This window comes from Carcharodon carcharias, chromosome 15, assembly GCF_017639515.1.
Source record: "Carcharodon carcharias isolate sCarCar2 chromosome 15, sCarCar2.pri, whole genome shotgun sequence".
In the NCBI taxonomy this organism is placed as follows: Eukaryota; Metazoa; Chordata; class Chondrichthyes; order Lamniformes; family Lamnidae; genus Carcharodon; species Carcharodon carcharias.
In genome coordinates this window covers 54,680,062-54,706,510 of record NC_054481.1, presented here as the reverse complement: position 1 = coordinate 54,706,510, position 26,449 = coordinate 54,680,062, and the positions used below count along the sequence as shown (strand labels likewise).

Here is a 26,449-nt window from a genome sequence, read left to right as displayed (position 1 = left end):
AGGGAGCGCGCTGGCAGCGAGAGAGAGGGAGCGCGCTGGCAGCGAGAGAGAGGGAGCGCGCTGGCAGCGAGAGAGAGGGAGCGCGCTGGCAGCGAGAGAGAGGGAGCGCGCTGGCAGCGAGAGAGAGGGAGCGCGCTGGCAGCGAGAGAGAGGGAGCGCGCTGGCAGCGAGAGAGAGGGAGCGCGCTGGCAGCGAGAGAGAGGGAGCGCGCTGGCAGCGAGAGAGAGGGAGCGCGCTGGCAGCGAGAGAGAGGGAGCGCGCTGGCAGCGAGAGAGAGGGAGCGCGCTGGCAGCGAGACAGAGGGAGCGCGCTGGCAGCGAGACAGAGGGAGCGCGCTGGCAGCGAGACAGAGGGAGCGCGCTGGCAGCGAGACAGAGGGAGCGCGCTGGCAGCGAGACAGAGGGAGCGCGCTGGCAGCGAGACAGAGGCAGCGCGCTGGCAGCGAGACAGAGGGAGCGCGCTGGCAGCGAGACAGGGAGCGCGCTGGCAGCGAGACAGAGGGAGCGCGCTGGCAGCGAGAGAGAGGGAGCGCGCTGGCAGCGAGAGAGAGGGAGCGCGCTGGCAGCGAGAGAGAGGGAGCGCGCTGGCAGCGAGAGAGAGGGAGCGCGCTGGCAGCGAGAGAGAGGGAGCGCGCTGGCAGCGAGAGAGAGGGAGCGCGCTGGCAGCGAGAGAGAGGGAGCGCGCTGGCAGCGAGAGAGAGGGAGCGCGCTGGCAGCGAGAGAGAGGGAGCGCGCTGGCAGCGAGAGAGAGGGAGCGCGCTGGCAGCGAGAGAGAGGGAGTGCGCTGGCAGCGAGAGAGAGGGAGCGCGCTGGCAGCGAGAGAGAGGGAGCATGCACTGGGAGTGTGATAGAGAGAGAGGGAGAGCGTGCACTGGGAGCGAGAGAGAGGGAGCGCGCCGGGAGAAAGAGAGAGAGAGAGAGAGGGAGCGCGCCGGGAGAGAGAGAGAGAGAGGGAGCGCGCCGGGAGAGAGAGGGAGAGCGCCGGGAGCGAGAGAGGGAGAGCGCCGGGAGCGAGAGAGGGAGAGCGCCGGGAGCGAGAGAGGGAGAGCGCCGGGAGCGAGGGAGGGAGAGCGCCGGGAGCGAGAGAGGGAGAGCGCCGGGAGCGAGAGAGGGAGAGCGCCGGGAGCGAGAGAGGGAGAGCGCCGGGAGCGAGAGAGGGAGAGCGCCGGGAGCGAGAGAGGGAGAGCGCCGGGAGCGAGAGAGGGAGAGCGCCGGGAGCGAGGGAGGGAGAGCGCCGGGAGCGGGGGAGGGAGAGCGAGTGCACTGGGGGAGGGAGAGCGAGAGGGTGCACTGGGAAAGAGAGCGAGAGGGTGCACTGGGAAAGAGAGCGAGAGGGTGCACTGGGAAAGAGAGCGAGAGGGTGCACTGGGAAAGAGAGCGAGAGGGTGCACTGGGAAAGAGAGCGAGAGGGTGCACTGGGAAAGAGAGCGAGAGGGTGCACTGGGAAAGAGAGCGAGAGGGTGCACTGGGAAAGAGAGCGAGAGGGTGCACTGGGAAAGAGAGCGAGAGGGTGCACTGGGAAAGAGAGCGAGAGGGTGCACTGGGAAAGAGAGCGAGAGGGTGCACTGGGAAAGAGAGCGAGAGGGTGCACTGGGAAAGAGAGCGAGAGGGTGCACTGGGAAAGAGAGCGAGAGGGTGCACTGGGAAAGAGAGCGAGAGGGTGCACTGGGAAAGAGAGCGAGAGGGTGCACTGGGAAAGAGAGCGAGAGGGTGCACTGGGAAAGAGGGCGAGAGGGTGCACTGGGAAAGAGGGCGAGAGGGTGCACTGGGAAAGAGGGCGAGAGGGTGCACTGGGAAAGAGGGCGAGAGGGTGCACTGGGAAAGAGGGCGAGAGGGTGCACTGGGAAAGAGGGCGAGAGGGTGCACTGGGAAAGAGGGCGAGAGGGTGCACTGGGAAAGAGGGCGAGAGGGTGCACTGGGAAAGAGGGCGAGAGGGTGCACTGGGAAAGAGGGCGAGAGGGTGCACTGGGAAAGAGGGCGAGAGGGTGCACTGGGAAAGAGAGCGAGAGGGTGCACTGGGAAAGAGAGCGAGAGGGTGCACTGGGAAAGAGAGCGAGAGGGTGCACTGGGAAAGAGAGCGAGAGGGTGCACTGGGAAAGAGAGCGAGAGGGTGCACTGGGAAAGAGAGCGAGAGGGTGCACTGGGAAAGAGAGCGAGAGGGTGCACTGGGAAAGAGAGCGAGAGGGTGCACTGGGAAAGAGAGCGAGAGGGTGCACTGGGAAAGAGAGCGAGAGGGTGCACTGGGAAAGAGAGCGAGAGGGTGCACTGGGAAAGAGAGCGAGAGGGTGCACTGGGAAAGAGAGCGAGAGGGTGCACTGGGAAAGAGAGCGAGAGGGTGCACTGGGAAAGAGAGCGAGAGGGTGCACTGGGAAAGAGAGCGAGAGGGTGCACTGGGAAAGAGAGCGAGAGGGTGCACTGGGAAAGAGAGCGAGAGGGTGCACTGGGAAAGAGAGCGAGAGGGTGCACTGGGAAAGAGAGCGAGAGGGTGCACTGGGAAAGAGAGCGAGAGGGTGCACTGGGAAAGAGAGCGAGAGGGTGCACTGGGAAAGAGAGCGAGAGGGTGCACTGGGAAAGAGAGCGAGAGGGTGCACTGGGAAAGAGAGCGAGAGGGTGCACTGGGAAAGAGAGCGAGAGGGTGCACTGGGAAAGAGAGCGAGAGGGTGCACTGGGAAAGAGAGCGAGAGGGTGCACTGGGAAAGAGAGCGAGAGGGTGCACTGGGAAAGAGAGCGAGAGGGTGCACTGGGAAAGAGAGCGAGAGGGTGCACTGGGAAAGAGAGCGAGAGGGTGCACTGGGAAAGAGAGCGAGAGGGTGCACTGGGAAAGAGAGCGAGAGGGTGCACTGGGAAAGAGAGCGAGAGGGTGCACTGGGAAAGAGAGCGAGAGGGTGCACTGGGAAAGAGAGCGAGAGGGTGCACTGGGAAAGAGAGCGAGAGGGTGCACTGGGAAAGAGAGCGAGAGGGTGCACTGGGAAAGAGAGCGAGAGGGTGCACTGGGAAAGAGAGCGAGAGGGTGCACTGGGAAAGAGAGCGAGAGGGTGCACTGGGAAAGAGAGCGAGAGGGTGCACTGGGAAAGAGAGCGAGAGGGTGCACTGGGAGAGAGAGCGAGAGGGTGCACTGGGAGAGAGAGCGAGAGGGTGCACTGGGAGAGAGAGCGAGAGGGTGCACTGGGAGAGAGAGCGAGAGGGTGCACTGGGAGAGAGAGCGAGAGGGTGCACTGGGAGAGAGAGCGAGAGGGTGCACTGGGAGAGAGAGCGAGAGGGTGCACTGGGAGAGAGAGCGAGAGGGTGCACTGGGAAAGAGAGCGAGAGGGTGCACTGGGAAAGAGAGCGAGAGGGTGCACTGGGAAAGAGAGCGAGAGGGTGCACTGGGAAAGAGAGCGAGAGGGTGCACTGGGAAAGAGAGCGAGAGGGTGCACTGGGAAAGAGAGCGAGAGGGTGCACTGGGAAAGAGAGCGAGAGGGTGCACTGGGAAAGAGAGCGAGAGGGTGCACTGGGAAAGAGAGCGAGAGGGTGCACTGGGAAAGAGAGCGAGAGGGTGCACTGGGAAAGAGAGCGAGAGGGTGCACTGGGAAAGAGAGCGAGAGGGTGCACTGGGAAAGAGAGCGAGAGGGTGCACTGGGAAAGAGAGCGAGAGGGTGCACTGGGAAAGAAAGTGGGCACTAGGAAAGAGCGAGAGAGTGAGCACTGGGAAACTGAACGAGTGTGGGCAATAGGAAAGAACGAAAGAGCGGGCACTGGAAACGAGAGCGAGCACTGGGAAAGGGAGAGCGAGAGAGCGGGCACTGGGAGCAAGAGAGAGTGCACTGGGAAAGAAAGTGAGTACTAAAAGAGTGAGAGAGTGAGCACTGGGAAAAAGAACGAGAATAGGCAATAGGAAAGAGAAGAGCAAGGGAGAGCAAGAGAGAGAGTGCACTGGGAGCGAAATAGCGAGAGAGAGTGCACTGCGAGCGAGAGAGCGAAAGCGAGTGCACTGGGAGCGAGAGAGCGAGAGAGAGTGCACTGGGAGCGAGAGAGAGTGCACTGGGAGCGAGAGAGCGAGAGAGAGTGCACTGGGAGCGAGGGAGCGAGAGAGCGAGAGAGAGAGCACTGGGAGCGAGAGAGAGAGCACTGGGAGCGAGAGAGAGAGCACTGGGAGCGAGAGAGAGAGCACTGGGAGCGAGAGAGAGAGCACTGGGAGCGAGAGAGAGTGCACTGGGAGCGAGAGAGAGTGCACTGGGAGCGAGAGAGCGAGAGAGAGTGCACTGGGAACGAGAGAGCGAGAGAGAGTGCACTGGGAACGAGAGAGCGCACTGGGAGCGAGAGAGCGCACTGGGAGCGAGAGAGCGCACTGGGAGCGAGAGAGCGCACTGGGAGCGAGAGAGCGCACTGGGAGCGAGAGAGCGCACTGGGAGCGAGAGAGAGAGCGCACTGGGAGCGAGAGAGAGAGAGCGCACTGGGAGCGAGAGAGAGAGAGCGCACTGGGAGCGAGAGAGAGAGAGCGCACTGGGAGCGAGAGAGAGAGCGCGCACTGGGAGCGAGAGAGAGAGCGCGCACTGGGAGCGAGAGAGAGAGCGCACTGGGAGCGAGAGAGAGAGCGCACTGGGAGCGAGAGAGAGAGCGCACTGGGAGCGAGAGAGAGAGCGCACTGGGAGCGAGAGAGAGCGCACTGGGAGCGAGAGAGAGAGCGCACTGGGAGCGAGAGAGAGAGCGCACTGGGAGCGAGAGAGAGAGCGCATTGGGAGCGAGAGGAAGAGAGAGTGCATTGGGAGCGAGAGAAAGAGAGAGTGAGAGTGCACTGGGAGCGAGAAAGTGAGAGAGAGTGCACTGGGAGTGAGAAAGCGAGAGAGAGAGTGCACTGGGAGCGAGAAAGCGAGAGAGAGAGTGCACTGGGAGCGAGAAAGCGAGAGAGAGTGCACTGGGAGCAAGAGAGAGAGAGAGAGAGAGTGCACTGGGAGCGAGAGAGAGAGAGAGAGAGAGTGCACTGGGAGCGAGAAAGCGAGAGAGAGAGTGCACTGGGAGCGAGAAAGCGAGAGAGAGAGTGCACTGGGAGCGAGAAAGCGAGAGAGAGAGTGCACTGGGAGCGAGAAAGCGAGAGAGAGAGTGCACTGGGACCGAGAAAGCGAGAGAGAGCGTGCACTGGGACCGAGAAAGCGAGAGAGAGCGTGCACTGGGACCGAGAAAGCGAGCGAGAGTGCACTGGGAGCGAGAGAGAGAGAGTGCACTGGGAGAGAGAGAGTGCACTGGCAGCGAGAGAGTGAGAGAGAGTGCACTGGGAGCGAGAGAGAGTGCACTGGGAGCGAGAGAGAGTGCACTGGGAGCGAGAGAACGAGAGAGAGTGCACTGGGAGCGAGAGAACGAGAGAGAGTGCACTGGGAGCGAGAGAGAGTGCACTGGGAGCGAGAGAGCGATAGAGAGTGCACTGGGAGCGAGAGAGAGAGAGAGAGAGTGCACTGGGAGCGAGAGAGCGAGAGAGAGAGAGCACTGGGAGCGAGAAAGCGAGAGAGAGAGTGAACTGGGAGCGAGAGAGAGAGTGCACTGGGAGCGAGAGAGAGAGTGCACTGGGAGCGAGAGAGTGAGAGAGAGTGCACTGGGAGCGAGAGAGAGTGCACTGGGAGCGAGAGAGAGTGCATTGGGAGCGAGAGAGAGTGCACTGGGAGCGAGAGAGCGAGAGAGAGTGCACTGGGAGCGAGAGAGAGTGCACTGGGAGCGAGAGAAAGTGCACTGGGAGCGAGAGAGCGATAGAGAGTGCACTGGGAGCGAGAGAGCGAGAGAGAGTGCACTGTGAGCGAGAGAGCGAGAGAGAGTGCACTGTGAGCGAGAGAGCGAGAGAGAGTGCACTGGGAGCGAGAAAGCGAGAGAGTGCACTGGGAGCGAGAAAGCGAGAGAGAGAGTGCACTGGGAGCGAGAAAGCGAGAGAGAGAGTGCACTGGGAGCGAGAGAATGAGAGAGAGTGCACTGGGAGCGAGAGAGAGTGCACTGGGAGCGAGAGAGCGAGAGAGAGTGCACTGGGAGCGAGAGAGAGTGCACTGGGAGCGAGAGAGCGAGAGAAAGTGCACTGGGAGCGAGAGAGCGATAGAGAGTGCACTGGGAGCGAGAGAGCGAGAGAGAGTGCACTGGGAGCGAGGAAGCGAGAGAGAGTGCACTGGGAGCGAGAAAGCGAGAGAGAGAGTGCACTGGGAGCGAGAGAGAGAGTGCACTGGGAGCGAGAAAGCGAGAGAGAGAGTGCACTGGGAGCGAGAGAGAGAGTGCACTGGGAGCGAGAGAGAGTGCACTGGGAGCGAGAGAGAGTGCACTGGGAGCGAGAGAGCGAGAGAGAGTGCACTGGGAGCGAGAGAGAGTGCACTGGGAGCGAGAGAGAGTGCACTGGGAGCGAGAGAGAGTGCACTGGGAGCGAGAGAGAGTGCACTGGGAGCGAGAGAGAGTGCACTGGGAGCGAGAGAGAGTGCACTGGGAGCGAGAGAGAGTGCACTGGGAGCGAGAGAGAGTGCACTGGGAGCGAGAGAGCGAGAGAGAGTGCACTGGGAGCGAGAGAGCGAGAGAAAGTGCACTGGGAGCGAGAGAGCGATAGAGAGTGCACTGGGAGCGAGAGAGCGAGAGAGAGTGCACTGGGAGCGAGAGAGCGAGAGCGAGTGCACTGGGAGCGAGAGAGCGAGAGAGAGAGTGCACTGGGAGCGAGAAAGCGAGAGAGAGAGTGCACTGGGAGCGAGAGAGAGAGTGCACTGGGAGCGAGAAAGCGAGAGAGAGAGTGCACTGGGACCGAGAAAGCGAGAGAGAGTGCACTGGGAGCGAGAGAGAGAGAGAGAGAGAGAGTGCACTGGGAGCGAGAGAGAGAGTGCACTGGGAGCGAGAAAGCGAGAGAGAGAGTGCACTGGGAGCGAGAAAGCGAGAGAGTGCACTGGGAGCGAGAAAGCGAGAGAGAGAGTGCACTGGGACCGAGAAAGCGAGAGAGAGAGTGCACTGGGACCGAGAAAGCGAGAGAGAGTGCACTGGGAGCGAGAGAGAGAGAGTGCACTGGGAGAGAGAGAGAGTGCACTGGCAGCGAGAGAGTGAGAGAGAGTGCACTGGCAGCGAGAGAGCGAGAGAGAGTGCACTGGGAGCGAGAGAGCGAGAGAGAGTGCACTGGGAGCGAGAGAGCGAGAGAAAGTGCACTGGGAGCGAGAGAGCGATAGAGAGTGCACTGGGAGCGAGAGAGCGAGAGAGAGTGCACTGGAAGCGAGAGAGAGAGAGTGCACTGGGAGCGAGAGAGAGAGAGTGCACTGGGAGCGAGAGAGAGAGAGTGGACTGGGAGCGAGAGAGAGAGAGTGGACTGGGAGCGAGAGAGAGAGACAGTGCACTGGGAGCGAGAGAGAGAGAGAGAGTGCACTGGGAGCGAGAGAGAGCGCGCCGGGGAGCGAGAGAGTGAGAGAGAATGCACTGGGAGTGAGAGAGAATGCACTGAGAGTGAGAGAGAATGCACTGAGAGTGAGAGAGAGAGAGTGCACTGGGAGCGAGAGAGAGTGAACTGGGAGCGAGAGAGAGAGCGCGGCAGAGAGCGAGAGAAAGCACGCCGGGGAGCGAGAGAGAGCGCGCCGGGGAGCGAGCGAGGGAGGGAGAGAGAGCATGCCGGGGAGCGAGCGAGGGAGGGAGAGAGAGCGCGCCGGGGAGCGAGGGAGGGAGAGAGAGCGCGCCGGGGAGCGAGGGAGGGAGAGAGAGCGCGCCGGGGAGCGAGGGAGGGAGAGAGAGCGCGCCGGGGAGCGAGGGAGGGAGAGAGAGCGCGCCTGGGAGCGAGGGAGGGAGAGAGAGCGCGCCGGGGAGCGAGGGAGGGAGAGAGAGCGCGCCGGGGAGCGAGGGAGGGAGAGAGAGCGCGCCGGGGAGCGAGGGAGGGAGAGAGAGCGCGCCGGGGAGCGAGGGAGGGAGAGAGAGCGCGCCGGGGAGCGAGGGAGGGAGAGAGCGCGCGCCGGGGAGCGAGGGAGGGAGAGAGAGCGCGCCGGGGAGCGAGAGAGCGAGAGAGAGCGCGCCGGGGAGCGAGAGAGCGAGAGAGAGCACGCCGGGGAGCGAGAGAGCGCCGGGGAGCGAGAGAGATCGCGCCGGGGAGCGAGAGAAAGCGCGCTGGGGAGCGAGAGAGCGCGCGCCGGGGAGCGAGAGAGCGCGCGCCGGGGAGCGAGAGAGCGCGCGCCGGGGAGCGAGAGAGCGCGCGCCGGGGAGCGAGAGAGCGCGCGCCGGGGAGCGAGAGAGCGCGCGCCGGGGAGCGAGAGAGCGCGCGCCGGGGAGCGAGGGAGGGAGAGAGAGCGCGCCGGGGAACAAGGGAGGGAGAGAGCGCGCGCCGGGGAGCGAGGGAGGGAGAGAGCGCGCGCCGGGGAGCGAGGGAGGGACAGAGCGCGCGCCGGGGAGCGAGGGAGGGAGAGAGCGCGCGCGCCAGGGAGCGAGGGAGGGAGAGAGCACGCGCCAGGGAGCGAGGGAGGGAAAGAGAGCGCGCCGGGGAGCGAGGGAGGGAGAGAGAGCACGCCGGGGAGCGAGGGAGGGAGAGAGAGCGTGCCGGGGAGCGAGGGAGGGAGAGAGAGCGCGCCGGGGAGTGAGGGAGGGTGAGAGAGAAAGCGCCGGGGAGTGAGGGACGGTGAGAGAGAGAGAGAGCGCACCGGGGAGCGAGGGAGGGTGAGAGAGAGAGAGCGCGCGCCGGGGATCGAGGGAGGCAGAGACAGCGCACCGGGGAGGGAGGGAAAGAGAGCACGCCGGGGAGGGAGGGAGGGAGGGAGAGTGCGCCGGGAGCTGGAGTGAGGGATGAGAGTGCGCCGGGAGTGAGGGATGAGAGCGCGCCGGGAGCTGGAGCGAGGGATGAGAGCGCGCCGGGAGCGAGGGATGAGAGCGCACCGGGAGCGAGGGATGAGAGCGCACCGGGAGCGAGGGATGAGAGCGCACCGGGAGCGAGGGATGAGAGCGCACCGGGAGCGAGGGATGAGAGCGCACCGGGAGCGAGGGATGAGAGCGCACCGGGAGCGAGGGATGAGAGCGCACCGGGAGCGAGGGATGAGAGCGCACCGGGAGCGAGGGATGAGAACGCGCCGGGAGCTGCAGCGAGGGATAAGAGCGTGCCAGGAGCTGCAGCGAGGGATGAGAGCACGCCGGGCACGGGAGCGAGCGATGAGAGCGGGCCGGGAGCGAGGGAGAGAGAAAATGCACTGGGAAAAACAGCGAGAGGGTAAACTGGGAAAGAAAGTGGGTATTAAAAGAGTGAGAGAGTGAGCACTGGGAAAGAGAACAAGAGTGTGCAATAAGAAAGAGCGGGCACTGGGAAAGGGAGAGTGAGAGACCGGGCGCTGGGAGCGCGAGAGCGGGCGCTGAGCCCGAGAGCGGGAGTGCGCAGGGAGTGAGAGAGAGTGCACTGGGTGAGAGAGAGTGGGCATTGGGGCGGGGAGAGACAGTGCACTGGGAGACAGAGAGAGAGAGCGCACGGGGAAAGAAAGAGAGAGAGAGAGCACTGGAAGAGAGAGAGTGTGCACTGGGAAAGAAAGATAGAGAATGCACTGGGAAAGAAAGTGGGCACTAGGAAACAGCGAGAGGACGGGCACTGGCAAAGAGCGAGAGGGCGGGCACTGGCAAAGAGAGCGAGAGGGCGGGCACTGGCAAAGAGAGCGAGAGGGTGGGCACTGGCAAAGAGAGCGGGCACTGGCAAAGAGAGCGAGAGGGCGGGCACTGGCAAAGAGAGCGGGCACTGGCAAAGAGAGCGAGAGGGCGGGCACTGGCAAACAGCGAGAGGGCGGGCACTGGCAAAGAGAGCGAGGGGGCGAGCACTGGCAAAGAGAGCGAGGGGGCGGGCACTGGCAAAGAGAGCGAGGGGGCGGGCACTGGCAAAGAGAGCGAGGGGGCGGGCACTGGCAAAGAGAGCGAGGGGGCGGGCACTGGCAAAGAGAGCGAGGGGGCGGGCACTGGCAAAGAGAGCGAGGGGGCGGAGCACTGGCAAAGAGAGCGAGGGGGCGGAGCACTGGCAAAGAGAGCGAGAAGGGGAGCACTGGCAAAGAGCGCGAGAAGGGGAGCACTGGCAAAGAGCGCGAGAAGGGGAGCACTGGCAAAGAGCGCGAGAGGGGGAGCACTGGCAAAGAGCGCGAGAAGGGGAGCACTGGCAAAGAGCGCGAGGGGGGAGCACTGGCAAAGAGCGCGAGGGGGGAGCACTGGCAAAGAGAGCGAGAGGGGGAGCACTGGTAAAGAGAGCGAGAGGGGGAGCACTGGTAAAGAGAGCGAGAGGGGGAGCACTGGTAAAGAGAGCGAGAGGGGGAGCACTGGTAAAGAGAGCGAGAGGGCGGGCACTGGCAAAAGGAGCGAGAGGGCGGGCACTGGCAAAAGGAGCGAGAGGGCGGGCACTGGCAAAAGGAGCGAGAGGGGGAGCAGGCAGTGGGAAGGATAGGGGGAGCGGGCAGTGGGAAGGAGTGGGGGAGCGGGCAGTGGGAAGGAGAGGGGGAGAGCGGGCACTGGGAAGGAGAGGGAGAGCGGGCACTGGGAAGGAGAGGGGGAGAGTGTGCACTGGGAAGGAGAGAGGGAGAGTGGGCACTGGGAAGGAGAGAGAGTGCGCGCTGGGAGTGAGAGAGAGAGAGAGAATGCACTGGGTGAGAGAGAGTGGGCATTGTGGGGGGGAGAGACAGTGCACTGGGAAAGAGCACATGGAGACAGAGAGAGAGAGCACTGGGAAAGAAAGACGGAGAATGCACTGGGAAAGAAAATGGGCACTGGCAAAGAGAGCGAGAGGGCGGGCGCTGGCAAAGAGAGCGAGAGGGCGGGCGCTGGCAGAGGGAGAGAGCGAGAGCGGGCGCTGGCAGAGGGAGAGAGCGAGAGCGGGCGCTGGCAGAGGGAGAGAGCGGGCGCCGGGGAGCAAGGGAGGGAGAGCGCGGGCGCCGGGGAGAAAGGGAGGGAGAGCGCGCGTCGGGGAGCAAGGGAGGGAGAGAAAGTGTGCCGGGGAGTGAGGGAGGGTAAGAGAGAGAGTGCACCGGGGAGCGAGGGAGGGAGAGAGAGAGAGAGAGCGCGCCGGGGAGTGAGGGAGGGAGAGAGAGAGAGCGCGCCGGGGAGTGAGGGAGGGTAAGAGAGAGAGCGCACCGGGGAGCGAGGGAGGGTGAGAGAGAGAGCGCGCGCCGGGGATCGAGGGAGGGAGAGAGAGAGAGAGTGCGCCGGGGAATGAGGGAGGGAGAGAGAGAGAGCGCGCCGGGGGGTAAGGGCGGGTAAGAGAGAGAGCGCACCGGGGAGTGAGGGAGGGTGAGAGAGAGCGCGCGCGCCGGGGATCGAGGGAGGGAGAGAGAGAGAGAGTGCGCCGGGGAGCGAGGGAGGGAGAGAGAGAGAGCGCGCCGGGGAGCGAGGGAGGGAGAGAGAGAGAGAGAGAGCGCGCCGGGGAACGAGGGAGGGAGAGAGAGAGAGCGCGCGGGGAGCGAGGGAGAGAGAGAGAGCGCGCCGGGGAGCGAGGGAAGGAGAGCGAGCGCGCCGGGGAGCGAGGGAAGGAGAGCGAGCGCGCCGGGGAGCGAGGGAGAGAGAGAGAGCGCGCCGGGGAGCGAGGGAAGGAGAGCGAGCGCGCCGGGGAGCGAGGGAAGGAGAGCGAGCGCGCTGGGAGCGAGGGAAGGAGAGCGAGCGCGCTGGGAGCGAGGGAAGGAGAGAGAGCGCGCCGGGGAGGGAGGGAGAGTGCGCCGGGAGCTGGAGCGAGGGATGAGAGCGCGCCGGGAGTGAGGGATGAGAGCACGCCGGGAGCTGGAGCGAGGGATGAGAGCACGCCGGGAGCGAGGGAGAGAGCGCACCGGGAGCGAGGGATGAGAGCACACTGGGAACGAGGGATGAGAACGCGCCGGGAGCTGCAGCGAGGGATGAGAGCGCGCCGGGCACGGGAGCGAGCGATGAGAGCGGGCCGGGAGCGAGGGAGAGAGAAAATGCACTGGGAAAGACAGCGAGAGGGTAAACTGGGAAAGAAAGTGGGTACTAAAAGAGTGAGAGAGTGAGCACTGGGAAAGAGAACAAGAGTGTGCAATTAGAAAGAGCGGGCACTGGGAAAGGGAGAGCGAGAGAGCGGGCGCTGGGCCCGAGAGCGGGAGCGCGCTGGGAGCGAGAGAGAGTGCACTGGATGAGAGAGAGTGGGAATTGGGGCGGGGAGAGACAGTGCACTGGGAGACAGAGAGAGAGCGCACGGGGAAGGAAAGAGAGAGAGCACTAGAAGAGAGAGAGTGTGCACTGGGAAAGAAAGATAGAGAATGCACTGGGAAAGAAAGTGGGCACTAGGAAAGAGCGAGAGGGCAGGCACTGGCAAAGAGCGGGAGGGCGGGCACTGGCAAAGAGAGCGAGGGGGCGGGCACTGGCAAAGAGAGTGAGGGGGCGGGCACTGGCAAAGAGAGCGAGGGGGCGGGCACTGGCAGAGAGAGCGAGGGGGCGGGCACTGGCAAAGAGCGAGGGGGCGGGCACTGGCAAAGAGCGAGGGGGCGGGCACTGGCAAAGAGCGAGGGGGCGGGCACTGGCAAAGAGCGAGGGGGCGGGCACTGGCAAAGAGCGAGGGGGCGGGCACTGGCAAAGAGAGCGAGGGGGCGGGCACTGGCAAAGAGAGCGAGGGGGCGGGCACTGGCAAAGAGAGCGAAGGGGCGGAGCACTGGCAAAGAGCGCGAGAAGGGGGCACTGGCAAAGAGCGCGAGAAGGGGAGCACTGGCAAAGAGCGAGAGGGGGGAGCACTGGCAAAGAGAGCGAGGGGGGAGCATGGGCAAAAGGAGCGAGAGGGCGGGCACGGGCAAAAGGAGCGAGAGGGCGGGGACTGGCAAAAGGATCGAGAGGGGGAGCGGGCAGTGGGAAGGAGAGGGGGAGCGGGCAGTGGGAAGGAGAGGGGGAGCGGGCACTGGGAAGGAGAGGGGGAGAGCGGGCACTGGGAAGGAGAGGGGGAGAGCGAGCACTGGGAAGGAGAGGGAGAGAGCGAGCACTGAGAAGGAGAGAGAGTGCGCGCTGGGAGTGAGAGAGAGAGAGAGAGTGGGCATTGGGGGGGGGGGGAGAGACAGTGCACTGGGAAAGAGCACATGGAGACAGAGAGAGAGAGCACTGGGAAAGAAAGACGGAGAATGCACTGGGAAAGAAAATGGGCACTGGCAAAGAGAGCGAGAGGGCGGGCGCTGGCAAAGAGAGCGAGAGCGGGCGCTGGCAGAGGGAGAGAGCGAGAGCGGGCGCTGGCAGAGGGAGAGAGCGAGAGCGGGCGCCGGGGAGCAAGGGAGGGAGAGCGCGGGCGCCGGGGAGAAAGGGAGGGAGAGCGCGCGCCGGGGAGCAAGGGAGGGAGAGAGAGCGTGCCGGGGAGTGAGGGAGGGTAAGAGAGAGTGCACCGGGGAGCGAGGGAGGGAGAGAGAGAGAGAGAGCGCGCCGGGGAGTGAGGGAGGGAGAGAGAGAGAGCGCGCCGGGGAGTGAGGGAGGGTGAGAGAGAGAGCGCACCGGGGAGCGAGGGAGGGTGAGAGAGAGAGCGCGCGCTGGGGATCGAGGGAGGGAGAGAGAGAGAGAGCGCGCCGGGGAGTGAGGGAGGGAGAGAGAGAGAGCGCGCCGGGGAGTGAGGGAGGGTAAGAGAGAGAGCGCGCCGGGGAGCGAGGGAGGGAGAGAGAGAGAGAGAGGACGCGCCAGGGAACGAGGGAGGGAGAGAGAGAGAGCGTGCCGGGGAATGAGGGAGAGAGAGAGAGCGCGCCGGGGAGCGAGGGAAGGAGAGCGAGCGCGCCGGGGAGCGAGGGAAGGAGAGCGAGCGCGCTGGGAGCGAGGGAAGGAGAGCGAGCGCGCCGGGGAGGGAAGGAGAGAGAGCGCGCCGGGGAGGGAGGGAGAGTGCGCCGGGAGCTGGAGCGAGGGATGAGAGCGCACCGGGAGTGAGGGATGAGAGCACGCCGGGAGCTGGAGCGAGGGATGAGAGCGCGCCGGGAGCGAGGGAGAGAGCGCACCGGGAGCGAGGGATGAGAGCGCACTGCGAACGAGGGATGAGAACGCGCCGGGAGCTGCAGCGAGGGATGAGAGCGTGCCAGGAGCTGCAGCGAGGGATGAGAGCGCGCCGGGCACGGGAGCGAGCGATGAGAGCGGGCCGGGAGCGAGGGAGAGAGAAAATGCACTGGGAAAGACAGCGAGAGGGTAAACTGGGAAAGAAAGTGGGTACTAAAAGAGTGAGAGAGTGAGCACCGGGAAAGAGAACAAGAGTGTGCAATTAGAAAGAGCGGGCACTGGGAAAGGGAGAGTGAGAGAGCGGGCGCTGGGCCCGAGAGCGGGAGCGCGCTGGGAGCGAGAGAGAGTGCACTGGATGAGAGAGAGTGGGAATTGGGGCGGGGAGAGACAGTGCACTGGGAGACAGAGAGAGAGCGCACGGGGAAGGAAAGAGAGAGAGAAAGCACTGGAAGAGAGAGAGTGTGCACTGGGAAAGAAAGATAGAGAATGCACTGGGAAAGAAAGTGGGCACTAGGAAAGAGCGAGAGGGCGGGCACTGGCAAAGAGCGAGAGGGCGGGCACTGGCAAAGAGAGCGAGGGGCGGGCACTGGCAAAGAGAGCGAGGGGGCGGGCACTGGCAAAGAGCGAGGGGGCGGGCACTGGCAAAGAGAGCGAGGGGGCGTGCACTGGCAAAGAGAGCGAGGGGCGGGCACTGGCAAAGAGAGCGAGGGGGCGGGCACTGGCAAAGAGAGCGAGGGGGCGGGCACTGGCAAAGAGAGCGAGGGGGCGGGCACTGGCAAAGAGAGCGAGGGGCGGGCACTGGCAAAGAGAGCGAGGGGGCGGGCACTGGCAAAGAGCGAGGGGGCGGGCACTGGCAAAGAGCGAGGGGGCGGGCACTGGCAAAGAGAGCGAGGGGGCGGAGCACTGGCAAAGAGCGCGAGAAGGGGGCACTGGCAAAGAGCGCGAGAAGGGGAGCACTGGCAAAGAGCGCGAGAAGGGGAGCACTGGCAAAGAGCGCGAGAAGGGGAGCACTGGCAAAGAGCGAGAGGGGGGAGCACTGGCAAAGAGAGGGGGAGCATGGGCAAAAGGAGCGAGAGGGCGGGCACGGGCAAAAGGAGCGAGAGGGCGGGGACTGGCAAAAGGAGCGAGAGGGGGAGCGGGCAGTGGGAAGGAGAGGGGGAGCGGGCAGTGGGAAGGAGAGGGGGAGCGGGCAGTGGGGAGGAGAGGGGGAGAGCGGGCACTGGGAAGGATAGGGAGAGAGCGAGCACTGGGAAGGAGAGAGAGTGCGCGCTGGGAGCGAGAGAGAGAGAGAATGCACTGGGTGAGAGAGAGTGGGCATTGGGGCGGGGAGAGACAGTGCACTGGGAAAGAGCACATGGAGACAGAGAGAGAGAGCACTGGGAAAGAAAGACGGAGAATGCACTGGGAAAGAAAATGGGCACTGGCAAAGAGAGCGAGAGGGCGGGCGCTGGCAGAGCGAGACAGCAAGAGCGGGCGCTGGCAGAGCAAGAGAGCGAGAGCGGGCGCCAGGGAGCAAGGGAGGGAGACAGCGGGCGCCGGGGAGAAAGGGAGGGAGTGCGCGCGCCGGGGAGCGAGGGAGGGAGAGAGAGAGCGCGCTGGGGAGTGAGGGAGGGTGAGAGAGAGAGCGCACCGGGGAGCGAGGGAGGGTGAGAGAGAGAGCGCGCGCCGGGGATCGAGGGAGGGAGAGACAGCGCACCGGGGAGGGAGGAAGAGAGAGAGCGCGCCGGGAAGGGAGGGAGGGAGAGTGCACCGGGAGCTGGAGCGAGGGATGAGAGCGCGCCGGGAGTGAGAGATGAGAGCATGCCGGGAGCTGGAGCGAGGGATGAGAGCGCACTGGGAACGAGGGATGAGAACGTGCCGGGAGCTGCAGCGAGGGATGAGAGCATGCCAGGAGCTGCAGCGAAGGATGAGAGCGCGCCGGGCACGGGAGCGAGCGATGAGAACGGGCCGGGAGCGAGGGAGAGAGAAAATGCACTGGGAAAGACAGCGAGAGGGTAAACTGGGAAAGAAAGTGGGTACTAAAAGAGTGAGAGAGTGAGCACTGGGAAAGAGAACGAGAGTGTGCAATAAGAAACAGCGGGCACTGGGAAAGGGAGAGCGAGGGAGCGGGCGCTGGGAACGCGAGTGCGGGCGCTGGGCCCGAGAGCGGGAGCGCGCTGGGAGCGAGAGAGAGAGAGAGAGAGAGTGAGTGCGCTGGGTGAGAGAGAGTGGGCATTGGGGCGGGGAGAGACAGTACACTGGGAGACAGAAAGAGAGAGAGAGCACATGGGGCAAGAAAGAGAGAGAGAGCGCACGGGGAAAGAAAGAGAAAGCGAGCGTACTGGGAAAGAAAGATGGAGAGTGCACTGGGAAAGAAAGTGGGCACTAGGAAAGAGCGAGAGGACGGGCACTGGCAAAGAGAGCGAGAGGACGGGCACTGGCAAAGAGAGCGAGAGGGCGGGCACTGGCAAAGAGAGCGAGAGGGCGGGCACTGGCAAAGAAAGCGAGAGGGCGGGCACTGGCAAAGAAAGCGAGAGGGCGGGCACTGGCAAAGAAAGCGAGAGGGCGGGCACTGGGAAAGAGAGCGAGAGGGCGGGCACTGGCAAAGAGAGCGAGAGGGCGCGCACTGGGAAAGAGAAAAAAGAGTGGGCACTGGGAAAGAGAGAGAGCGAGTGGGCACTGGGAAAGAGAGAGAGCGAGTGGGCACTGGGAAAGAGAGAGCGAGTGGGCACTGGGAAAGAGAGAGAGCGAGTGGGCACTGGGAAAGAGAGAGAGCGAGTGGGCACTGGGAAAGAGAGAGAGCGATTGGGCACTGGGAAAGAGAGAGAGCGAGTGGGCACTGGGAAAGAGAGAGAGCGAGTGGGCACTGGGAAAGAGAGAGAGCGAGTGGGCACTGGGAAAGAGAGAGAGCGGGCACTGGGAAAGAAAGTGGGCACTGCAGATGGTTGGGACTGGGAGACACGGACTGGGAGGGAGATGATAGAGAGTGTGCACTGAAGGTGGGCACTGTGAAAGGGAGAGTGGGCGGGCACAGAGGGGGTGGGCACTGTGAGAAAGAGGGCGAGCACTGGGAAAGAGGACAAAAGTGGGCACTGGAAAAGAGAGAGGGGGCCTTGGTAAGAATGGGCAATGGGGGAATGAGCAGGGATTGGGAGAGCGGGCACTGGGGAAGCGAGAGATAGGACGGGCACTGGGGAAGCGAGAAATAGGACGGGCACTGGGACCGAGATAGGGGCACTGGGAGAGAGAGAGAGTGGACGCTGGGAAAGAGGGGGTAGGGGGGAGAGAGAGTGATCATTGGGTGGGAGAGTGTGTGGGCACTGGGGGTAGAGAGAAAATGGGCACTGGGCTTAGAGGGAGAGTGAGCACTGGGGTAGAGAGAGAAGCACTGGGAGTAAGAGCTAGTGTGCACTCGGAGCAATAGAGTGGGCACAGAGATTTGGCACTGGTAGAGAGTTGTCACTGGGGAAGTGAGAGAGAGTGGGGCACAGAGAGTGCGCTCTGGGAGAGAGCACTGGGAGAGTGAGTTAGCACTGGGAAATGGAGAGAGTGAGTGGGCTCTGGGAGAAAGTGAGTGAGTGGGAATTGAGAGAGAGTGGGCCCTAGGACGGAAGAAAGAGAGAGCGGGCAGTGGGGAAGGGACAGAGAGAAAGAGAGTGGACACTGGGGAAGGGAGAGAGAAAGAAAGCGGGCACTGGGGAAGGGAGAGAGAGAGAGAGTGGACACTGGGGAAGAGAGAGATAGTGGGCACTTGGGGAGAGGGCACTGGGAGAAGGGCGGGAGGGAGAGAGAGGGCACTGGGTGGGGAGAGAGGGACCAGGCAGTGGGGGCAGAGTGGCCACTGTGGCAGAGAGTGGTGGGCACTGGGGTGTAGAGAGCACACTTGGGGAGAAAGAGAGAGGGGGGCACAGGGGGAGAAAGAGGGAGACGGGTGCTGGGGAGAAAGAGAGAGAGACTGGTAACTGGGGGAGAAAGAGGGGGCACTGGGGAAGAAAGAGAGAGGGGGCACTGGGGGACAGAGAGAGGGGGCTTTGGGGGAAGACGGAAGTGGGACATTTGGGGAGAGGGGCACAGGGAGAGATTGGCACTTGGGGGGAGAGAGAGAGTGAGCACAGGGGGAGAGGCCATGGGCATGGACTGAGAGAGAAAGTGGGCACTGAGGGCATGGGGTCTGGGGGAGGGAAAGTGGGCACTGGGGCTGGGTGACTGAGTGGGCACTGGGAGAGAGCAGGTACTGGGAGAAGGAGAGAATGGGTGGGCATTGGGACTGGGAGAGAGCATGAGCACCAGGAGATAGGAAGCACAGGGAAGGAGAGAGCGGCACTGGATAAAGCAGGCACTGGGGGGAGGAGAGAGGAGAGACAGTAGACACTTGGAGAGCAGGCACTAGGAAAGAGAGAGCGGGCACTTGGAGAGAGAGATAACAGGCACTGGGAGCGTTCATGAGAGAACTGGCACTGGGGGAGACAGAGCTAGCAGATACTGGGAGAGAATGCTGTAACTGGGAGAGAGAGAGCAGGCACTAGGACTGGGGGAGAGCATGGGCACTAGGACTGGGGAAGAGTGCGGGCACTGAAATTGAGAGCAGGTACTGGGAGAGAGAGAGAGGGCACAGAGAATGCAGGCACTGGGAGTGAGCAATGGGAGATAATGGGCACTGAGAGGGCAAGACTGGGCACTTGGAGGGTAGGCAATGGGAAAGGAAACAGGCATTGGGAGTGAGTAATGGAAGAGAGCAGGCACTGGAGGACTGGGCAATGGGAGAGAGCAGACATTGGGAGATTGAGCACTGCAAAAGAGTAGATATTTGAAAAAAGAGTGGGCACTGGGAGATGGGACATTTGGACAGAACGTAGGCACCGTTAGAGCAGGCTCTAGGTGGAAACACGGGTACTGGAAAAGAGCGAGTGTGAACTGAGAAAATATGCACTGGGAGAGAGACACTAGGAGATTGGGCATTGGAAGGGACTGTGGGTACTGGGAGAGAGCACAGGCACTGAAAGAGAATGGGCAGTGGGAGAAAGAGAGACCAGGCACTGAGGGTAAGGAAGGGCACTGGAAGACAGCAACAGGGAAAAGGCAGCAGGGGAGAAAGCAACACGAGGAGAGAGAGCATTGGGAGACTGACACTGGGAGAGAGACTCCAATAATCTGAGCACTGTGCAAGAGACTGGGCACTGGGAGATTGGGTGAGAAACTGGTCACTGGGGGACTGGGTGAGAGAAAGGCACTAGGAGAGGGTCTGGGTACTGGGTGAGAAAGTGAGCAGTGAAAAACTGCATGAAAAAAAATTCTGCTCATCTACTCTCGGGTTCTTTTACCAATTATGATATCTGTTCTTTCTGGTTATGACCTATATTCATGAACCAAAGAATGCAGAGTAAGTCCTGACTTTCAGATTGGTCTGTGCCATTCATGTGTCAGTCACTTCGCAGGAACCAATCACAACCCAGAAGTGTAAGGAAGCAAGTTCCAGCGTCCCAACTCATCCAGGCCTGAGAGTTAAATGATCTGACATGTCTGTAAATTAATAGATTTATATTTTATCTGTAGTTTTCACCTAAGCAGTCTACATAGGCGAAAAGTTTAATAAAGTGCAGAGTGACATGCTTTGTGTGTATGGTAAACTTTTGATCCCTCGTTCTCTGCTATTGTAATGGATATTCAGGTCTAGCTCTAGCCCAACATGTTTGCAATATCTGAGTGAGCTGAATCCTTGGTAAACATGGTGACTCATCACCCTGCTCTGGAACTCTCTGCCGTCTCAATCCTATCAATGCAGCTGGTAAAATGTAGAAGTGTCTATGTTGTACAGGTATTATATATGTAACTAGTGACAATGAGTAGCATCTTATGCATATACATATAACATATTTAAGTGTACATTCTGTGTCTACAGTTAGACCTCTGCTGACTTTGTACAGTTAATAGGCTGTAAACACAGTGACTCGTTGCTCAGCTATGCCACTTTAGGAGAATGCTGTGGGTGTGTGGGTTGATGAATTATGTGGTTTGGTTTCTAATTGCAACAGTATTGTGAATCTGTCAGAAGGATTTCTGTGCATCTCTTCAAAATTTATTAAATGGGAGAACTGTTTACTGGGAAGTATTAACCTCTATTAGCCATTTACATACACATAAGGGCATATGGCTGCATCTCTTTGCTGGAAAGAAGTTAAAAGTATGTTTGCATCTCTAGGATATGAACCTTGTGTAATGACTGGGGTCATAGTTCAGCCCCTCCTTGTTTTTGTTTTTATTTGTCTGCCAATTAACACCCATTGTTGTTCCTCTGAAATTCGGTACAAGATGAAGCGAGAGGGAAACTAAGTGGATGTGGAACTCACTACCACATGGGTTGTTGAAGCGAATAGCATGGACACATTGAAGGGGAAGCTGGCTAAGTGCATGTGGAGGAAAAGAATAGAAGGTTCTGCTGACACGGGGAGTGGAGATGGCCCTTGTGAAGCTTGGAGGCTTCTGTGGGCTGAATGGCCTGTTTCTGTGCTGTAAATTTTATGTAATTTGAAAGATGAATGGAGAACATTATAACATTATTTTATTTTTTTAAAAGTTGAGCATTGTTCCTAGACTCAGTTAGTGTCCTAATAGGAAATATTTCTCCTGAGCCAATACAGTTCAATACTGTGCATGGCTCTTAATTTATCACCTCCAATTGTACCATTTGGCATGGACCTGTTAACTACAAGTAATTGACCCTAGTGTCAAATTATTCAAGAAAGTTCCTCACCCAATGAGTGATGAGATATATAATGAGTTTCTGCATGAGCCAGGGAAAGCAGAAACCATGGAAATATTAAACAGTTAAATGTTATCATGGGATTTTAGTGTGTTTCTGCACGGATGAGCTCTCCTCTTCTGGATCTTTCCATTTTCTGCCTTACCAATTATCTGATGGAATTTGGTGGGGCAAAGACATGCAGAAGGAGTCCACTGCCCTGTCTTCAAGTCTCTCCATGACGTCACCACATCCTACCTTTATATAAAAGCAAAATACTGCTGATACTGGAAATCTGAAATAAAAACAATGTTGGAAATCTTCAGCAGGTCAGGCAGCATCTGTGAAGAGAGAAACAGAGTTAACGTTTCTGATGCAAGGTCATCACCTGAAAAGTTAACTCTGTTTCTTTCCACAGATGCTGCCAGACTTACTGTGTATTTCTCTCTTTATATAAGCTCTTCTAGCTCGGTATCCATTCCTGTAATCCTAGTTCTCCGACTATGGCATGCTAGGCACACCTGCCCCTCCCAACACCAATATCCTCCTACCTTCCATAATACCCAGGTTTGTTATCATTTTCCTTAATGTTTTCCATCCTATATAAACCTCAAATTGTCCGAACTAGCTTCCTGTCCTGCACTAAGTCTTATTCACTCAACACCCATCCTCCTGATCAACATTCACTCCATGTTCTCCGGAGTCTTGAATTTATAATCGTCTGCCCATATCTTCAGATCCCTTCAGGATCTCACCATTTCCCATCTCTATATAACTTCTAGCTTTTTATTAGCTCCTGAAATGCTTAGTCCTCCAACTGTGAATGGCATGTTAGGCATTCCCACCCCTCCCTTCACCCCACCATTGATGGAAGAGTCTATCGCTGCCTTGCCCTAATCTCTGGATCTGCCTCTGCCTCTCTGAAAACCTTCTTGAAATCCATCTTTCCACCCATACTTTTGGTCATCTTACCCACCATGTCTGTTCCTTTATCTCTAATAATTTTTTTTGCATTCCCCTCCCCCCAATATCTCAGGATGTTTTCTATTTTAAAGCTGTTTTATAAGTGAATATCAACACTCCTTGTCTCCATCTCTATACCTATGGAATGTCTTACGACATTTCCTCCACTATTAAGGTTCCATTGTATCCGAATCTTTTAACTCTCTGGACTTTTTGCAGTTTGGAAGCAAACAAGTGAACATAAAGATTTGACTAATACACTTTGAAATCCTAGACAACACTGACTAATATTTATCCCTCAGTCAAAATCTTTAAAAAAAAAATCTGGGCATTATCTCATTGCTGTTTGTGGAACCTTGCTATGTGAAAATTTGCTGCTGAATTCCCTACACTACAACAATGACCACACTTCAAAAAAAGTAGTTCATTGTCAGATTGTCTTTCGGACATCCTGAGGAAATTGGCCAGGACACTGGGAGAGCTCCTCTACACTACTTTGAATAGTGCCATGGGATCTTTCACATCTGCCTGAGAGGACAGAAGGGTCCCCGGTTTAATTCTTATCTGAAAGATAGCGCTTCCAACAGTGCAGCATTTCCTCAGTACAATGTTGGAGTGTGCTCAAGGCCTTGCAGGTGAAAGTTGAAGCCATGATTTTCTGACCCGGGCAAGAGTACACCCCTCTGAGCTACGGCATGTAGTAGACAACTAAGCCATCAGAGGAACTTTTTAATTTCTACAGTAAACACCACTGCATTTATTAGTTCAAACATTAGGCACTTTCTGGCATCCAGCATGATGAGAATTGGTTGTGTCACCAGACTTCAATCAGAAACATAAAAAATGTACAACGAAAAAGGAGACCATTTGACCCATAGTGTCTGTGCTAGCTGAAAAAGTGCTATCCAGCCTAAACCCACCTTCCAGCTCTTGGGTTCATAGCTCTGTAGATTATGGCACTTCCAAGAACATTGCTGTTTGTGGGAGCTTGCTGTGCACAAATTCTGACATTACAACGGTGATTACACTTCATGGCTGTAAAGCATTTTGGGACGTCCTGAGGTTGTGAAAGGTGCTGAGTAAATGCGAGTCTTTTTCATATATATCTGAGTATATTTTAAATGCGATGAGGATTTCTGCCACTACCACCATTTCAGACTCCGATTCCTCTCTGGGTAAAAAAAAACTTCAATTCCTTTTTAATCTTTCTACCAATTGCTTTAAATCTATTTTATCTCTGCTAAGGGAAATAGATCCCTCCTACCACTCTACCTAGGCCCCTCATAATTTCACACACCTCAATTAAATCTCTCCTTAGCCTTCTCTGTTCCAAAGAAAACAACCCCGGTCTATCCAAACTCTCCTCAGAGCTAAAATTCTTCAGTCCTGGCAACAACCTCATAAATCTCCTCTGTACCTTCTGAAGTGTGATCACATGCTTCCTTAATGCAGTGACCAGAACTGTATGTGGCCTAACTAATGTTTTATACAGCTCTAGTATAACCTCCCTGCTCTTATATTCTATTCCTCAGCTAATGAATAAAAGTATCTTGTTTGTCTTCTTAGCCACTTTATCTTACCTGTCCTGCTACCTTAAGGGATCACTGGACATGTACTCCAAGCTCCCTCTGTTCCTCTATACTTCTCAATATTTTACCGGTTATTGTATATTCACTAGCCTTGTTGGCCTTTGCAAATTAATTATCTTACACTCAGGATTGAACTCCATTTGCCTTTTTTCTATCCACCTGACCAGTCCATTGACATCTTCCTGCAGTCCACAGCTCTTCCTCACTAAAAGCCACAAAGGCAATTTTTCTATCATCTGCAAACTTCTTAAATCAATCCCCTTACGTAAGTCCAAATCATTGATATATACCACAAACAATAAGGGACCTAGTAGTGATACATAGTGAAGCACAAACAAGGAGTTGAGATGTAGGTTTATAAGAAAGTATCCTGTCTGTATGTCATCAGAAGCTAACAATTAGCAGCATGTTCAGTTCTTCTGGAGCCTGCTGCACATGGTGACTCATGGTTCTGCTATGAAGGGATTTATAATAGGCGTGCCTGTGTTTGTACGTTCGTGTGGAATGATTAGATTGCTGTGGATTGGGGCACTTCTGTTTGATTTCGAGCACTGTTTTATCACTCCTGTGCTCACTGTCCTATATTCACTCCCTGTCTGGCAACACCTCAATTTTAAAATTCTCATCCTCATATTCAAATCCATCCACGACTTCACCCCTTCCTATCTCTGTAACCTCCACCAGCCCCACAGCCCTCCAAGATCTCGGCTATCCTCCCACTATGGTTCTTGCACATCCCTGATTCTCTTCAACCCACCACTGGCCCCAACCTCTGGATTTCCCTCCCAAAATCTTTTGATCTTTGAGGCACTCCTTACAATCAACCTTTTTAATCAAGCTTTTAGTCACTTATCCTAAAACCCACAAAATTAAAGATGAGGAGGCCACTCGTCTCATTGTTGCAATGAAGCCTAGTCCCTCTCCCATTGCAGAGACTTTGCTCCCATTGAGTCTTTAGCAGGAGGACAAGGTTCACTCTTTATACTAAGTGCTTCCTGACACCAGCTCTGAACATGCTTTTGTATCAGTTTGTGCCCTTTGGCCCATTTAATTTGATATCAGCATTAACTTTTTGTATTCCATTAGTATCTTAAGTTCTGGGCTGAGAACAGGCTAACTTTCTGAAGCAGTCTCTTGTCTGTACTTAATTACTTAATTGTGTATTGCACTGCATTGAGGATCAGGTTGCTCTCCCAATGCCCTGTCAATCATGACATGATGCAACAATTGGGGTTTCCATGGTGACCCTGGCTGCATTGGATTATCTCCCCTGGGGTTTCCATGAAATGTTTGGGATGGTGAGCGGAGAGACAAACACAATGAAAGCAGTTGCAGGAGGAGGGGAGAGGGAGATCCAGGAGCCCCCCAGCCCAGACTAGCAGACAAGATCCCCGCATGAACAAAGCAGCATTATCCATTTAAGGGGAGTTGATGTCATGGTTTAAATGCATTGCTTCAAACCGCAGGTGAGCAAGCTGCTTGCACAGGCTGGACCTGTGTGTGTGGTTTTATTGGTTTCCTTCTTTCCTCCATGCAACTCTTTGCAGATCGTGTCTCCCACTTCATATCTGGCAAGCATTTCAAAAATCATTTACCTGGAAGTAGATCAGCATTGATAAATACAAGTGGAGGCAACAAAATAGAAGGTGTGTAGATAGGCTGATATGAAGAAGGGGTTGGAGGAGGTTCCCGTGGAGCCCAAACACCAGCATTGACTAGTTAGGCTGAACGTTTCTATGCTGTACTAGGCCATATCACTGTGTCAGTGCATCTAATGAGTTGGCATTAGAGGTGCCCAGGCACCGGCAGCTCATGACTTGAACACAAACAGCTCAAACACAATGTTGGAGGCGAGTGTACTGCTGGCACAAGATTTCCTTTGGCTAAAACCCCATGTACACTGGCAGGTAAGTGGGAGTTGAGAGAAGATGGTGGTCTAACAGTCTAATGAACCTCTGTCAGCAACCCTGTATCTGCTCGGCTCAGTTGGTGATATCCTTGCCTCTGAATGCTATAGATTCAAACTCCACTCTAATGTAGACTAGACTGACTCCAATGAGGAAAGCTGCTTGCACATGTTCTGTTGTTGCAGGTTGGTGTTGGAGATTTGGAGTTCTCCTGATGACCTGGTCAAGGTTCCTTCCTCCCAATCAAAACATTTTTTTCCACTTACCATGGGTTTGTCTCAATTCTGTCAATTCATTGCTGAATCCTTCAGTTCTTTTGCAAAGTGAAATTTCAGTCATATTTTAATAAGATTAAGCCTCTGACTGACTTTTGGCTTCACTTCTGGCCAGATTTGTGAAGTAATGCTAGACTTGACATCTGGGTGAGGTACATTCCCACAGGTGCATCTTTGGTATCTCATCTGAGTGGTAATCATTCTTATGTGATCTAGAGGGGAAGCGTCAGGCAGCTTCTATGGTGGTTGGTTTGACAAGGGTCTTCATAGCTCAGCGGATCCTAACACTGCCTGACAACCCTTTCCAATATGTTGTGCATAGATGGCAGTGAGTGCACGATGCCTCCTTCCTCGTCAGAACCCGTGGACAAGCATCAACCAACTTGGCATGGATTGGCAATTGTACAAGGTTCAGTGTCATGCGTGGTAGGTTGGCTGTACCTGCCAAACTATTGAAACTCTTCAGTTGCGTTAGTTATAGTTCAAATGGGTTGCATTCACATCTTTGAGTCAGCAGATCATTGGTTCAAGCCCAGTACAGGACTTGACTTCATGATCGAGGCTGACATTCTTATACCAGTACTGAGGGAATGTTGTACTGTCAAAAGTGCCTTCTTTTAGATGAGATGTTAAATAGTGGTCTCTTCTGTGAGTACAAAATATCCCAAGCACAATTTTAAAGGAAGAGGAGGGGAGTTCTCCCTGGTATCCTGACCAATATTTAGCCCACCGCCAACATCACCAGAGAGATGATCTGGACATTATCACATTGCTGTTTGTGGAAGCTTGGCTGCTAGTTTCTGACAATACAACAACGGTTACACTTCAAAGAAGTACCTCATTGGCTGTAAATTGCTTTGAGATAATCTGACATCTGAAAGAAGTGATAGAAATGTGAGTTCTTTACTTCGCATATTTTTGTTTGGAACAATTGGGGAAAGAATGAATTGGGTACATCAGGCAATGTGTAGAAGGGAAGTGGGGGAGCATGGGGAAGGCATTTAATGGTTCTTGTTTACTTATGGATGTTCTTAGAAATTCAGTTGGACCTTTTTTAACATTCTTTAACTATAGAGATCTGTGATAAGGGAGCATTTGTTTCCCTAGTGAGAAATGAGGTTTTGTTTTGAATCAG

The 26,449-nt window shown here is 57.6% G+C and overlaps 1 protein-coding gene across 6 annotated transcripts in view; it reads right to left on the bottom strand.

The window, feature by feature from the left end:
• The window catches only part of mettl4 (methyltransferase like 4), a 66,151-nt gene that overhangs the window by 16,659 nt on the left and 23,043 nt on the right, over positions 1-26,449 (bottom strand). For 2 of the 6 annotated variants that reach the window (XM_041206320.1, XM_041206323.1), the window contains exon 2: positions 20,747-20,838. The exons of 2 other annotated variants lie outside the window; for them this stretch is intronic. The gene's annotated coding sequence lies outside the window, so the exon portion shown is untranslated. Of the gene's footprint in view, positions 1-20,746; positions 20,922-26,449 lie in introns of all 6 variants that reach the window. 2 more of the 6 variants (XM_041206324.1, XM_041206318.1) reach the window with 1 other exon arrangement.